The sequence below is a fragment of the Pantherophis guttatus genome, chromosome 5 (genome assembly GCF_059756535.1).
Source record: "Pantherophis guttatus breed Tessera chromosome 5, ASM5975653v1, whole genome shotgun sequence".
NCBI classification, from domain to species: Eukaryota; Metazoa; Chordata; class Lepidosauria; order Squamata; family Colubridae; genus Pantherophis; species Pantherophis guttatus.
In genome coordinates this window covers 10762646-10776550 of record NC_142067.1, presented here as the reverse complement: position 1 = coordinate 10776550, position 13905 = coordinate 10762646, and the positions used below count along the sequence as shown (strand labels likewise).

Below are 13905 nucleotides of genomic sequence, written 5' to 3'. Positions count from 1 at the left end.
TAAAATTGAAAAAGGAACAAGACAGGGATGTCCGTTGTCCCCACTTTTATTTATTTTAACATTGGAAGTCTTGCTAAATACAATACGGGACTCAAAAATTTTGAAAGGCATAATGATAAGGCAAGAGGATTATAGAATAAAGGCATTTGCAGATGATCTGGTGGTTACCCTATCACAACCAATGGAATCAACAATCCTGATGAACGACATTATACAAGACTATGGTAGAGTTTCAGGTTTTAGAGTGAATTCAAAAAAGACTAAAATGATAGTCAAAAATATGACACAAGATCGCAAACATGAGCTTGAAAGGAGGGCAGGTTTTGAAATTGTACCTAAGGTAAAATATCTTGGAGTTCAGGTTGCAGAATCAAACATGAAATTGTTTCAAAATAACTATGAGGTGTTGTGGCGAGAGGTTCAGAAAGACATGGAGACTTGGAAAAAGCTGCAACTGTCTTTACTTGGAAGAATAGCAGCAGTTAAGATGAACATTTTGCCAAGATTTCTGTTTTTGTTTCAAATGATTCCGGTGCTTAAAAGTGATAAACAACTGAAAGTTTGGCAAACTGGACTTAATAAGTTTGTCTGGAACGACAAAAAGCCGAGAGTGAAATTGAAAATTATGCAAGATGTTCCAGAAAGAGGAGGCCTTAAACTTCCAAACCTACAGTTATATTATGATGCAGCAGCTTTAACTTTAACAAGTGATTGGTTTGGAAGTAAAAAGGCTGGAATATTGAATGCAGAAAGTTTTGATCTTGAATTTGGATGGCATGCTTACCTATTTTATGATGACAAAGTTGATAAAGTATTTAAAAGTCATATACTTAGAGACTCTTTGATGAGAGTTTGGAAGAAGCACCGACTCAAATGGGATTATAAAATACCGCTATGGCTGGATCTTGGTCATACCTTGTGGAATACAAATATAATGTCACTCGGGGGGTTTTTATACAAAGAGGTTCTTTTTACAGATGCGGGTAGATGGCAGCTGAAGACCTTGCAGACACTGTTGGACGAAGGGATTAATTTAACTTGGTTACAATATAATCAATTACAATTGAGATGGAAAGAGGACCAAAAAACTGGTATTATGTTGCATGAGGAAGAATTGGTTAGACATATAAGACAGAAAGGTCCAATGCATATTAAAAGGCTTTATAATGTTTTGCTAGAAAGGGATTCAGAAACGGAATTAGTTAAAGATTGTATGATTAAGTGGGCACAAAATTTTGAAGAACCAGTGATGTTGGAAACATGGGAAAAAATTTGGGTTCAGAATGTTAAATTTACACAGTCGCAGAATCTGAGGGAAAATTTTTATAAAATGTTTTATAGATGGCATTTAGATCCTAAAAAGCTGTCATGTATGTACCCTAATGTTCAGCCAAAATGTTGGAGATGCGAATGTTTGGATGCTACGTATTATCATGTTTGGTGGACCTGTAGGAAAGTTAAGGCTTTTTGGATAAAAATATGGTGGGTCATGCAGAATGTTTTGAAGAAAAAAATTCAATTTTCTCCACAATTGTTTTTATTGGGTATAGTTAAGGGTTTTACACGGGGTGAAATAAAATTAATATTGTATATGATAACAGCAGCAAGATTGTTGATAGGTAAATATTGGAAGAATGAAGCTTTGCCTACTATCGAGGAATGGACTTTGAAGATGGCCAGTTTTGCAGAGATGGCGAAGATTTCAGCATATTTAAAAGATTCTTCACAAGAGACTTATGAATGGGAATGGAAAAGGTGGATAGAATATGTTCAGAACAAATACCAAACTAGAAAGTACCAAATAGCTTTTATTTGAAAATAATGTATTAGAAATATCATAATGTAAAGAGATAAAGAGGGAAAATAATATAGGGGGAGGGATGGGTTCAGGTATATATATCAGTATTATTAGTTATGAGTACATAATAGGGAAGTCTGGGGGGGAGGGTTAGGGAGGGTTAGGGAGGATGGGAAGTTTGGGGAGGGAGGTGGGGGGTGAAAAAAGGGGTGAAAATGTAATTGTAAAACTTTTGCAATAAAAAAAATATATATATACAAAGGGCAGTGCAATGGCTTAGCAGTTAAGATGCTGGAAAGATGATAGTCTGGGTTTGAGATCCAAACAGTGCATGATAGGGTGAGCTCCGCTTCTTGCCCCAGCTCCTGCCAACCTAGCTTGACAATGCGAGTAGATAAATAGGTACCACTTCGACAGGAAAAGGTTACTATGTTCTGTATTTTCATGCTGGTCACATCAGAGGTGGGTTTCAGCAGGTTCTGACCAGTTCTGGAGAACCGGTAGCGGAAATTTTGAGTAGTTCGGAGAACCAGTAGTAAAAATTCTGACTGGCCCCGCCCCCATCTATTCTCTTCCTCCCAAGTCCCAGCTGATCAGGAAGAAATGGGGATTTTGCAGTAACCTTCCCCTGGATTGGGGAGGGAATGGAGATTTTACAGTATCCTTCCCCTGCCACACCCATCAAGCCACGCCCACCAAGCCACACCCACAGAACCGTAGTAAAAAAAAAATTGAAACCTACCACTGGGCCACATGATAATGAAAGCATGTCTCAGACAATGCAGGTTCCCTCGGCTGTGATTTGTAGATGAGCACTGGCCCCTTAAGTTGGGCACAACTGAACAGGGAAAACTTTTAAATATTTTTTAAATATATAATATGTATACTGGAGATGGACAGTTGGCATGCAAGAGTTGATCATCAACATCTGTTGATCCAGTAAATATAAGACTGGATATTTCTTTATGATTTTTTTTCTTTTCAGAGCTGAAATAGCAATAGCACTTAGATTTCTATACCACTTCACAATGCTTTACAAAGCTGTCTAAGCGGTTTGCAGAGTCAGCATATTGCCCCCCAACAATCTGGGTCCTCATTTTACCGACCTCAGAAGGATGAAAGGAAGGAAGGAAAAAAAATGTAATACCTCCATCAACTTCCTTTTAAACAAAAAGCAAAGAAACAGAAAGGGATGGATTGCCCAGGAAATACATAACATATAGTTGAGCCATCAGTAATACTTTTAATTTTGAATAATATATTGTTTGAAACATACATCGTTTACCGAAATCCGGGTTTTCCTTGTTTGATTTAATACTTATTTCACATCTTTTCTCTTCGCTAGTTTTCTGTGCCTGCTATTTTATCTTTCCTGTTCACAACGCCACAAAATCAATGATTTCAGGACACGGCCTTTATATCATAATGAGTCTTTGCATTTTTACTTGAACATCTGTACTTCTAAAAAAAAAAAAAGATCGGTAAGGATCTTTTGAATACTAATTTGTTATTTCCTTGTGCCTATATATTTAAACAGTTCTAGACAGACAGTTACCATATACTGGAAAATTATCCCTGTCTTTCGCTCTTCGAAAGTTCGGTTGAATTATTGCCATTCTATTTTGTTCTTATTGAATGCGGAAGAAATTCCGTCTGTCAGCATTTCACAATTTCTCTGAGATACATTTTAATTCTACTCGCTTTTTGGTCTCAATGCACCCGTTCCTAACTGCACCCACTTTTGGAATACATATTATGACTGATGCAGGGAATAATATTCCCCAAATAGGGGAGTTGTGGCTTGTTGGCTGCCAGCCCCTCCAGCAGCTGAATCAGAGGAGGAGAAGGAGGCGTGGGAGTCAGGGGGAAGAGGGAATGGAACTGGCAGAGAGAGAGAGAGAGAGAGAGAGAGAGGGAGGGAGGGAGGGAGGGAGGGAGAGAGAGAGAGGTGGAGCCTGGACCATCAATCAGCCCTCAGATGGAGAGTCAACAGCCCCAGAGCAGGAGGTGGCTGATGAGGAAGAGGAGGAACAGCTCGGTCCAGTGTCTGATGCATGGATGCACAGAAGGCAGAGGAGAGGAGAGCAGTGGAAATCTATGGGCTGATCCTTGGGACAGAAGAGCTACCGCTGCTACAAAGCCCCACCCTAGCTCTGGGGATAAAAGGCAGCGGGCGGAGAGGAATAGGTGTGGCAGACAACTATTCATCTCCCCTGCTGGACAGACTTGTTAGCCTGAGGTGAAAGAGAAACTTTTTTCCAGGGCTGCTGGCACTCCTAATAGAGGAATCATTGCTTCAGCTACAGAGGGTTTGTCGTGTTTGGGGAGCTGGGTCAGAACAAGGGGTGTTGCAAGGGGAATCCCCCGAAACCAAGATGGTGGATGAGACTGCATATTTAAACCCTGTTTTCTTTTTCTTTTTAACCTAAATGCCTATGCACGAGATAACCCTGCCTTGAAGTAACAAGAAAAAAACGCAGCTTTGTCTTAAGCTCACCAATCAACCGCAGCTCATTTCTAAATTATATCTTAGATGTGAAGAGAAGAAAGGCCTTTGAAGAGCAAGAAAATATTTCGACAGTGCATCGTTTAGGCGAGTGATTTTCAAGACGGTAAAAATAAGACTGCAGCCGAAACTGTTAAAAGCTTCTGTCTAGTGAACATGTAGGTTGCAGCCCATCCATAACACAGCCAGCCTGCCTACTTGCCTGCCTGCCTCTGAGTTAGAATCTACATTTCCACCTGGGAGAGGTGTCCTTTTTTGTCATGTAAGACATAACCCCTCTCTCTCAGCTAAAGACAGAAATGTTGGCCTCTTTAAAAGGAAAAGGAAAAATCAGGGAGCAAGTGGGAAGGAGGAGGAGAAGGTGTGTATTGCCACAGCTAGGAGGGATTTTCTCCATCCTCTGATTGAAGAAGACCTTCAAGCAAGGAAGAATTTCCAGGTAAAATAAAAAAGAAGTAACGGCTGCTTTATGTGTTCAGCGTGCCTAACTAGAAACTAAACTCATTTTTTTTCCTCTTGTGTTGCTAAATACTACTATTTTTATGCACAAGTATAACTCGATGCTTAATGCCAGTTTTTATTCTTCCATATTCCAGATTGGGGAAAGGGAAGGGGAAGGGGAAGGGGAAAGGGAAGGGGAAGGAAAGGAAAGGGGAAGGAAAGGAGAAGGAGAAAAGGAAAGGGGAGGGGAGGGGAGGGGAAGGGAAGGGAAGGAAAGGAAAGGAAAGAGGAAGGAAAAAAGGAAAGGGGAGGGGAAGGAGAGGGAAGGAAAGGAAAGGGGAGGGGAGGGGAAGGGAAGGAAAGGAAAGGAAAGAAGAAGGAAAAAAGGAAAGGGGAGGGGACGGGAGGGGAGGGGAAGTGAAGGAAAGGAAAGGGGAAGAAAAAAGGAAAGGAGAGGGGAGGGGAAGGAAAGGAAAGGAAAGGAAAGGAAAAGAAAGGAAAGGAAAGGAAAGGAAAGGAAAGGAAAGGAAAGGAAAGGAAAGGAAAGGAAAGGAAAAGGGAAGGAAAGGGGAAGGAAAAAAGGAAAGGAGAGGAGGGGGAATGGAAGGGAGGGGAAGGAAAGGAAAGGGAAGGAAAGGCTCCTTCAGGCACTTCCTCCTTTGTTTTTAAGAGGTAGAATATAGAACACAGAATAACAGAGTTGACAGAGACCTTGGAGGTCTTCTAGTCCAACCCACTGCTCAAGCAGGAGACCCTACACCATTCCAGACAAATGACTTCTTAAAAACCTCCAACGATGGAGCACCCACAACTCCTGGGGCAAGCCTTTCCACTGATTAATTGTTCTTGCTGACAGGAAATTTCTCCTTAATTCTCAAGTGAGTGCGTTGATATTTTGTGTGATTTAAGAAGATTCCCACTCAGCTTGAAGGCTTCCATCATTATAATTGTACTTCAGTGAGCAACAAAGGGGTACTTCTATAATATGATCATCTCGTAACCCTTGATCTGCAGAAGATCATCCCATAACTTCAGTTAGAGGCTGTTTGGGCCAGGTACATGCACTACAGAGACGTTAAGTCCAGGGGTGGGGTTCAAAAATTTTAGCAAGGGGTTCTTTGCCCAGTTGCTGGGTGGGCGTTGCCATGGTGGGCGTGGCCTAGTCGGCCTCCTGCACCGCAGTGGGGGGGGCATTTTTTCCCTCCCCGGGTTCCGGAGGCTTTCCTCGAGCTTCCGGGAGGGTGAAAATGGCCTCCCCAGGCTCCGGAGGCCCTCTGGAGGCTGGAAACGGACTTGTTTCCAGCCTTCCCGAACTTCTGATAGGCCCATTTTTCGCACTCCCTAAGCCTCCGCTCATCCCCTGCACTTACCTGCATCCAAAACAGGCCACATGGGGACTCCTGGGAGGGGAGGGGTGGAGGGGGGCAGGGCCAGCCAGGAGTGGGATTTGGGGATTCTCTAAACTGTACAGAATCTTAGCTAGAGGTTCTCCCAAACCCCTGCGAACCCCCAGTAGCCCACCTCTGCATAAGTCCCAATATCCCAGCTACATATCTATCCCAAAGTCATATTCCTTGCTTACACTGAAAGTTATATTATATTATAAAGGAAGATGACCTTGAATGTAAGATGATAATGCCAGTCCAAAAAGTAGGAGGATCTGCTTTGTATACTATTCCCAACAAATCTGAAACAATCTTTCTATCTTAAAGATAAATTCTTTAAGGGGAAAAACATAGTTTTTTTCTTTCTGGTAAATACAAGATATTTGCTACCTATCGCACACAATGTCATTATATAACCAAGTGAGCCACTTCAAAAACCAAAATTGTTGATCCATTTATCTTTCTACTTATCTTTTTTTTTTCTTTTCTGTACCTTTTCTGCTTCTTTTTTCAATTTGCATTGTGTTTTCTTCCCCTTGTAATTAGAATCTTTAATGAAACGTAAATGAAAAGAGCCCTTCTAGTCTAAATAAAAGGAAAGGAATCCTTTGTTTCTTTGCAATTTCACAGAAAGTACAACTGCGGCAAGTTTAACTTTCATGTTTACTTCGTGCCCACAGAGACTTCGTCATTCTTTTATATTTGAAAGGTAAGTTTACCTTCTAGATCCTGAATCAAAATTGCAGGCAAATAGAAGATACTTTCTCTCTCCAACCTTCTCAAGGATAAAGGTGTTTTGGGGTTACAAACAGTGGTGGGATTCAAACAATTTAACAACTGGTTCTCTGCCCTAATGACTAGCTGTGTGGACGTGGCCATGGTGGGCGTGGTCAGGAGGGCGTGACAGGCAGCACTCGGCCTCCTGCACCCCCCCCCGGAGCAAAAACGGGATGTGGGGGGATGCGCCACCCCCGGGCCTCTTTTTGGGCCTATTGGCCTCCCTGCAGCCTCCTGGGAGCGAAAATGGGCCGAGGGGGGACCACGCCACACCCCACATGCCCCGTCTTGGGCCTAGCCTAGGAGGCCTCTCTGCAGCCTCCTGGGAGTGAAAAAAAGCCGTGGGAGGCCGTGCCACACCCCCCGTACCCTGTTTTGGGCCTAGGAGGCCTTCCTGAAGCCTCCTGGGAGCGAAAATGGGGCACAGGGGGGTGCCGCACCCCCTGCGCCCCATTTTGGGCCTAATAGGCCTCTCTGCACTTACCTGGGAGCCAAAATGGGGCACGTGGGGATTCCTGGAAGGGGCAGGGTGGGAAGGGATGAAGCCAGTCAGCAATTTAACTACCAGTTCACCCGAACTGGTCTGAACCGGCTGACTCCCACCACTGATTACAAAATGTTAGTTGACCTTTTGGAGGTGAGATATGGAATAGAATATCCCAGGTATGGTAGAAAGTCAGCACACACCCACCCTCCTAGAGAATGAAATATTTTGGAGAATATTAAAAAGGCCGGATAGACTATTTCCCCTAAAGGAAAAATGGGGGGAAATCTTAAGGGAGGCAGAAACCAGCCCCAGTTTCCCTGCCCCAAGCAAAAACTGAGGAGGCCAGCTTTTAGAAATGCAGATTTGGTGATCCATTCAGAAAGACTGGGTCAGACAGAAACTCCAGATAAGCAATTAGGCAAGACAAAATTAGCTCAGACAGACACCTTAGGATCCTGGTGGCGATTCTATGGCAGACACCGTTCCTCATATGTTTTAGCCTTCAGTCCCCTGATTATCTTTGTTGCTAATGGCTTAGGACAATGTGTAAACTCAGCAAATGTTGGGAGAATGTAGTTTAAGGCTTAGTATCTTATGTGAGACCAACCAAATGTTGTTTAGTCTATAAATTATGATTAAGCAACCTTTGGTACACTGAGATGGCTGAGCCAATTGACCATATCCTGCAAATATGCCGGTATTCATGTTTTAATTGACTAAAAAATGTTTTCTTTTCTCCTAGCCCTTCTTTCTTTTTGAAAGTGTGTCTACTGGAATGCAATTCATTATTTTAAAAGCATTGGCAGGAAATGGTGCCATTAAATGGTCAAATAAAAGAGTTTACAGAAAATAATGTTAAGCTTGATTTTCTGTCCAAATTACAGTATTCATCCAATTTTAACCCTGGTTTAAAATTTCAGGTCATACATTACATTCAGCTATTGCAGTTCAATCAGGGAGGACAGAAAAGAAAATCCTTCAATGACCACATACATTTGCATCAATTGTGTTTTGATCTCAGGATGTCAATGGTAGACAATAGATTAGGGGTGTCAAACTCAAGGCCTGTGGGACCCATCCAGCCTGCAGAGTGCTTAAATCTGACCCATGGAGCTGGCCTGGAAATAGCAAAGGACTGGCCCATGGTGTCTCTGGCAGCCAAAACAGGGTGCAGGGGGCTGTGTGCAGCCCCCTATGCCCCATTTTTGGCCTGGATCAGTGGTGGGTTGCCTCCGGTTTGCACTGGTTCTATAGAACCAGTAGTAAAACCAGCGGGAGGCTCTGCCCACTGACCCCGATGTCATCAGAACGCTTCTGCGCATGTGCAGAAGCTTCTGCGCGAGTGGCCCCATTGCAAACCGGTAGTAAAGGTAAGTAGAACCTACATCCAAAGTCCCTTCCAACTTGTCATTCTGTTATTTTCTGTATCTCTGACCTCCATTGGAGATAAGGTGTAAAGAACAGATCGCGTTCCAAACATAATCTCATTTTCATATCGTCAGCACTCTTCTATGGGTTGTGCCCAACAACTTTCTTCAAGAAGCATCTCTAGACTTGCCTACACTCAACACACACACACACACAAACACACACACACAAATAAACAAGTGTGTGGTCAGACTCAGCCTGACATCTGCTTTTATATCTCTGAGGTAGTACTGGTAGTTCTGAATTTCACTGGTGTAGCTAGTATTTATTACTATAGAATTGATTATAGAAAGTCATTTATCCTAATTGATTAAGTCTTTTGCTGAAATACTCAAAGCAATAAAGAAATAACAGTTGCTCATACAATTTATCAACAAAGTGTGGGCCCAACTCTATCATCATTCCATCTGAGGCAGAAGTCTAAGATAAATGAATTTTTCCCCAGACGTTTCCAAAGCCCTCTTAAAACTATCAGAACCTGGTAAATTATTGAAAGCTCGAATGAGGTACATTCCTTGCAGCAGAGTTCTTGCACAGAAACTCTCAGTCAGTTGTATATATGTTTATTCTACAGAAACCCTTTTAATTGAACGTATGACCTTCCTCCTGATCCTCAAATGAAAATTCCTCATTTTGTTTTTTAAGTAAGAATGTAAATATGGCCTACAGATACTTCAGCCCTTGGAAGCAAAACTCATTAACTGCAAATTGTGTTGGATTTTCTCCTTATCTTGTTATGTCAAACATGTGGGCACATTTTGAACTACAAAAATATGCTGAGGCCTCAATCAATTTCAGTAGCCCTTACCTTTCTTTGGTTCTAGGTTGTTTCTCTCCTTGATTATTTTCAATCCATTGCTTCTTCTCCTGCCTTCTGGTGCATTGGAAAATAAGTTGATCCCCTCTTCTTTTTTGGTAGCCCCTCAAATATTGGAACATTGCTATCATGTCATCCCTAGTCCTTCTTTTCATTAAATTAGTCATACCTATTCCAGCAATTGTTCTTGATATGCTTTAGGCTCCAGTCCCCTAATCATCTTTGTTGCAATTTTCTACACTCTTTCTAGAGTCTCCACATCTTTTTTTAATATCGTGGTGACCAAAACTGGATGCAGTATTCCAAGTGCGGTCTTACCAAGGCATTATAAAATGGTGTTCAGTTGACCCGGGGTGAAATTCATCAGGTTCTGACAGGTTCTGGAGAACTGGTAGCGGAAATTTTGAGTAGTTCAGAGAACTGGCAAATACCACCTCTGGCTGGCCCCAGAGTGGGGTGGAAATGGAGATTTTGCAATATCCTTCCCCTGGAGTGGGGAGGGAATGGAGATTTTGCAGTATCCTTCCCCTGCCACACCCACCAAGCCACGCCCACCAAGCCCCAATATGCCCACTAGGCCACGCCCCCAGAACCGGTAGTAAAAAAAAAATGAATTTCACCAAAAATATGGATTTCACCCATCCATGATCAACCCTGGCTATTGTGTGTGTGTACATAAATATGACAAATAAATAAAAATATTCTGAGGAGTCCATTTTGCAATGTTGGTCGAAGAATGTTTGAGATGCATCTTTAGATGAAAGAGTTTATGTGCCAGGTTTCCAAGTGATGAAACCCATTCAAAAAAAGAATGAGCAAAGTCCATCTTCCAAAACAAAATTCTTTTATTTAGGCAGGCATCAAATTGCCAAAGTCTATTGTAATTCCGGATCTGACACAAACCGGAATTACCCCACATAATATTGTAAATTAGAAACAACCCTCAAAAGTCACATTCTCCAATAAACACTCAATCCACATTTCCCAGTGTCTTCAAACTCCACTTTCCATTCTCACCAGGAGCTCTGTTCCCACAGGAAAGAAACATTACATACACATTTGGATCCTTCTGTCTCAAGAGACTATGGTATCGTGCTCTGGAAAAAGGTCCTAAAACAGCATCTAGTGTGACTAAAAAGGCCATTTCGAGAGTGGCAATCCCTTCCACACTGAGGGCAGATACATTCTGTCCCCAACCCAGCCCCCAGATTTCGCTGGTTCCTGGACTGCCTCTTTGCCTCAGCCTGCCGAACCAGTGTCTCTTCGAATTGGAGAAGGCCATGCTGCGTCTTTAGCCTCCAAGCTGAATGATCGGAGGTCAAGGTTTCCCAGTTGTTGATGCCCAGTTGTTAATGAAAGAAAGTCACCTAGCCAAAACAATCCTCACTATCTATTTGCTCCTTCTTCCCCCCATTTTAAGAATGTGGCGAGCCCGGAAAGTCCCTTTATTAGTAAAGAGAAAGAAAAGGAATAAATGAGTATAATAGAGAGCTAAATAAAATGGCTACACGTATGTCAAATTTGGGCTCGACATTAAACTTGGTCTGTAAAATTCAGGGCTCTTTTGTTGCTATTTTTATTCAACTTAAGATGGCTGCACTATTCAATGAGGATCACTTTAGTGTTTAGACATGGATGATAATATTTAATATCAAACAGTTTGAGCCAAATCTTTATCATCGTCCTAGACCAGGATAAGTGTTTCTCAAAGATGGCGGCTTAGAGAAAAGTTCACTCCAAGACTTTCTTGCTTCAAAACGATGCAGTTTGAGGAACTTGGCTAACTTCAAGTTTGTAGAGTTAAAAAATTCCTTAAATAAAAGAGTTGACAGTATTATCTAAGGACATTCCTAGATAACAGTTCTGCTGATTTTTTTTACTCTCCTGCCTCTGTGGTTTGGCAAAGAATAGCTCTGTTTATGATGTTAACCCCCTGTAAGGCACTGATGAAATTAACAAAGCTTAGAAGGCTGTTCCCAGAAATGATGGGAAAAAAACCCTTGAGAGTAAAAACTTGAATGATCTCAGACTCCTGGAAAATAATCAAGCAGATAATACTGAAGTTTTCTACGAGCAACAAAAAGCAAGGTAATAATGATAACAGTTAAAAATTAATATAAACAGGAAGGACATCGTATCTTCTTTTGGTATTTAAGAAAAGTAATGCCGGTAAGAAATATTCACCCACATTTTTGTACCAACTCTCATTCAAACGGATGCATTTGCTTTCAAGTTTCTTTCAAAAACGGCAATAGCAATAGCACTTAGACTTATATACCGCTTTACGGTGCTTTTACAGCCCTCTCTAAGCAGTTTACAGAGTCAGCATATTGCCCCAAACAATCTGGGTCCTCATTTTACTCACCTCGGAAGGATGGAAGGCTGAGTCAACTTTGAGCCTGGTGAGATTCGATCTGCCAAACTTCTGGCAGCCAGTAGTAGCCTGCAATACTGCACCCTAACCACTGCGCCACAAAGGCTCTTGAAGGAGATATATTTCATGATTTTCCTAGGGGTCAAGTGTAATGCTTCTGTAATTAATTCCATATCTTGTCTGTCACAGCATAATCACTCTCCAGGAGTTGGCTCCTTTCTATCAAAAGTCAAGGGAAGACATTGGCAAGACATTGTAATCAGCTGTGAGAATAACCCTTTGGAAACAGGAGGAAGGGCTACAACCAGGGTAGAGAAGAGATGTCTCAGCCCACAGAAGTAATAAGGTGGAGGAAGCATCTCAGCCAATTCTCTGTGTAGGCAAGGGAGGGGAGACATTCTCTTCAACTTGCAAGATGTTGGAAACTGCTGGAAATAGCAAATTGTTAATGACTAGCAGATGAGGAAGAAGAGGAGGCACAAGAAAGGGAGGAGGGGAGGGAGAGGGAGGAGGGGGAGGAGGGGGAGGGGAGGAGGAAGAGGAAGAAGAAGGGGAGCGGGAGGAGAAGGAGAAGAGCTTACTTTGAATGGTAAAAGATACTATAAATTGCAGCTCTGCCATATTCTGGAGGAGGAGGAGGAGGAGGAGGAGAAGGAGGAGGAGGAGGAAGAGGAGAAGGAGATGATTATGAAAGGGTATTTTTTGCCATTCCAATCATTTGGACTCTAACTGGCTCATAAATAGCAACATAAATATATTATAATACAATAATAAGCAAAATAAGAAAATATGTCAAATGGTAAAAATAGTCCATCAATATTATTATTATTATTATTATTATTATCATTATTATTATTATTATTATTATTATTATTATTATTATTATTATTATTATTATTATTATTATTATTATTAAATCTTTAGTGGGATTCACAGCCTTTGAGGCTGGTTAATAGCTCAGCAGCTTGAGTCCTAATCAAGGACCTAGGAACTGTTAAGGTATCATCGGAGGATGTAAGCTGCTCCGAGTAAGGTGGTTTTTTGTAGAGTCAAAATGTTCAAGTCCAGCAAATTTAGAATTTCTAAATAGTGGAGTAGCCCTTTGGGTATTGCTCCAAGGGCTGCAATTACAATCGGGACAACACACGATTTCTTTTTCCACAGTCGCTCTACTTCAATTTGCAAGTCCCGGTACTTTGTGATTTTTTCTTGCTGCTTATCTTCAATCCGTGCATCACCAGGTATTGCAATGTCATTATTACTATTACTATTACTATTACTATTACTATTACTATTACTATTACTACTACTACTACTACTATTATTATTATTATTATTATTATTATTATTATTATTATTATTATTATTATTATTACCAAGGATATCCATTGGGAAGGAGGGTGGAGATATTCTACCAAGGGTCGGTATGTCTACCAGCCAATCATCCAGTTGATAAATAGGGATAAGCAGAAGCTCAGCTGTGATGGGCTGAGTGGAGAATAAATCATGCAGATACAACCTCATTTTGTTCTCATCTTTAAGCAGCCCAAGAATGTCAGCTTGTTTGAATAAGGAGGATTTGGAGAGAATGGAATGTACTTGTGAGGAATGTGATGGGCAGTTTTTTCTAGCATTATCTGAAGCCATTCCTAAATGATTGTTTTTGCAACGGCCTTTGATGATTAGCATCCTTGAAAAATTAAGAATCCCCAAAGCATCCCAAATCCAAACACAGAGTTGTGATTCTAGATGACTTGGCCTTCAAAGAAACAAAAATCTTCATCACTTTCTACCCACTTCTGCACCCCAAACTCTGCAAGTTTACATTCTGAGTGCATTCTGGTTTAGAGATTGAGAATAATCACATAAATACAATACTTTGTTGGTGTTTG

At 41.5% G+C, this 13905-nt stretch overlaps 1 long non-coding RNA gene across 1 annotated transcript; it reads right to left on the bottom strand.

Moving 5' to 3' along the window:
- Positions 1-3020: 3020 nt before the first annotated feature.
- LOC117664105 (uncharacterized) lies at positions 3021-6712 on the bottom strand. Its single transcript, XR_015728286.1, has 2 exons — positions 6624-6712; positions 3021-3259 (listed from the first exon to the last, which is right to left on the bottom strand). It is a non-coding gene; the product is annotated as an uncharacterized LOC117664105 (long non-coding RNA).
- Between the last annotated feature and the right edge of the window lie 7193 nt (positions 6713-13905).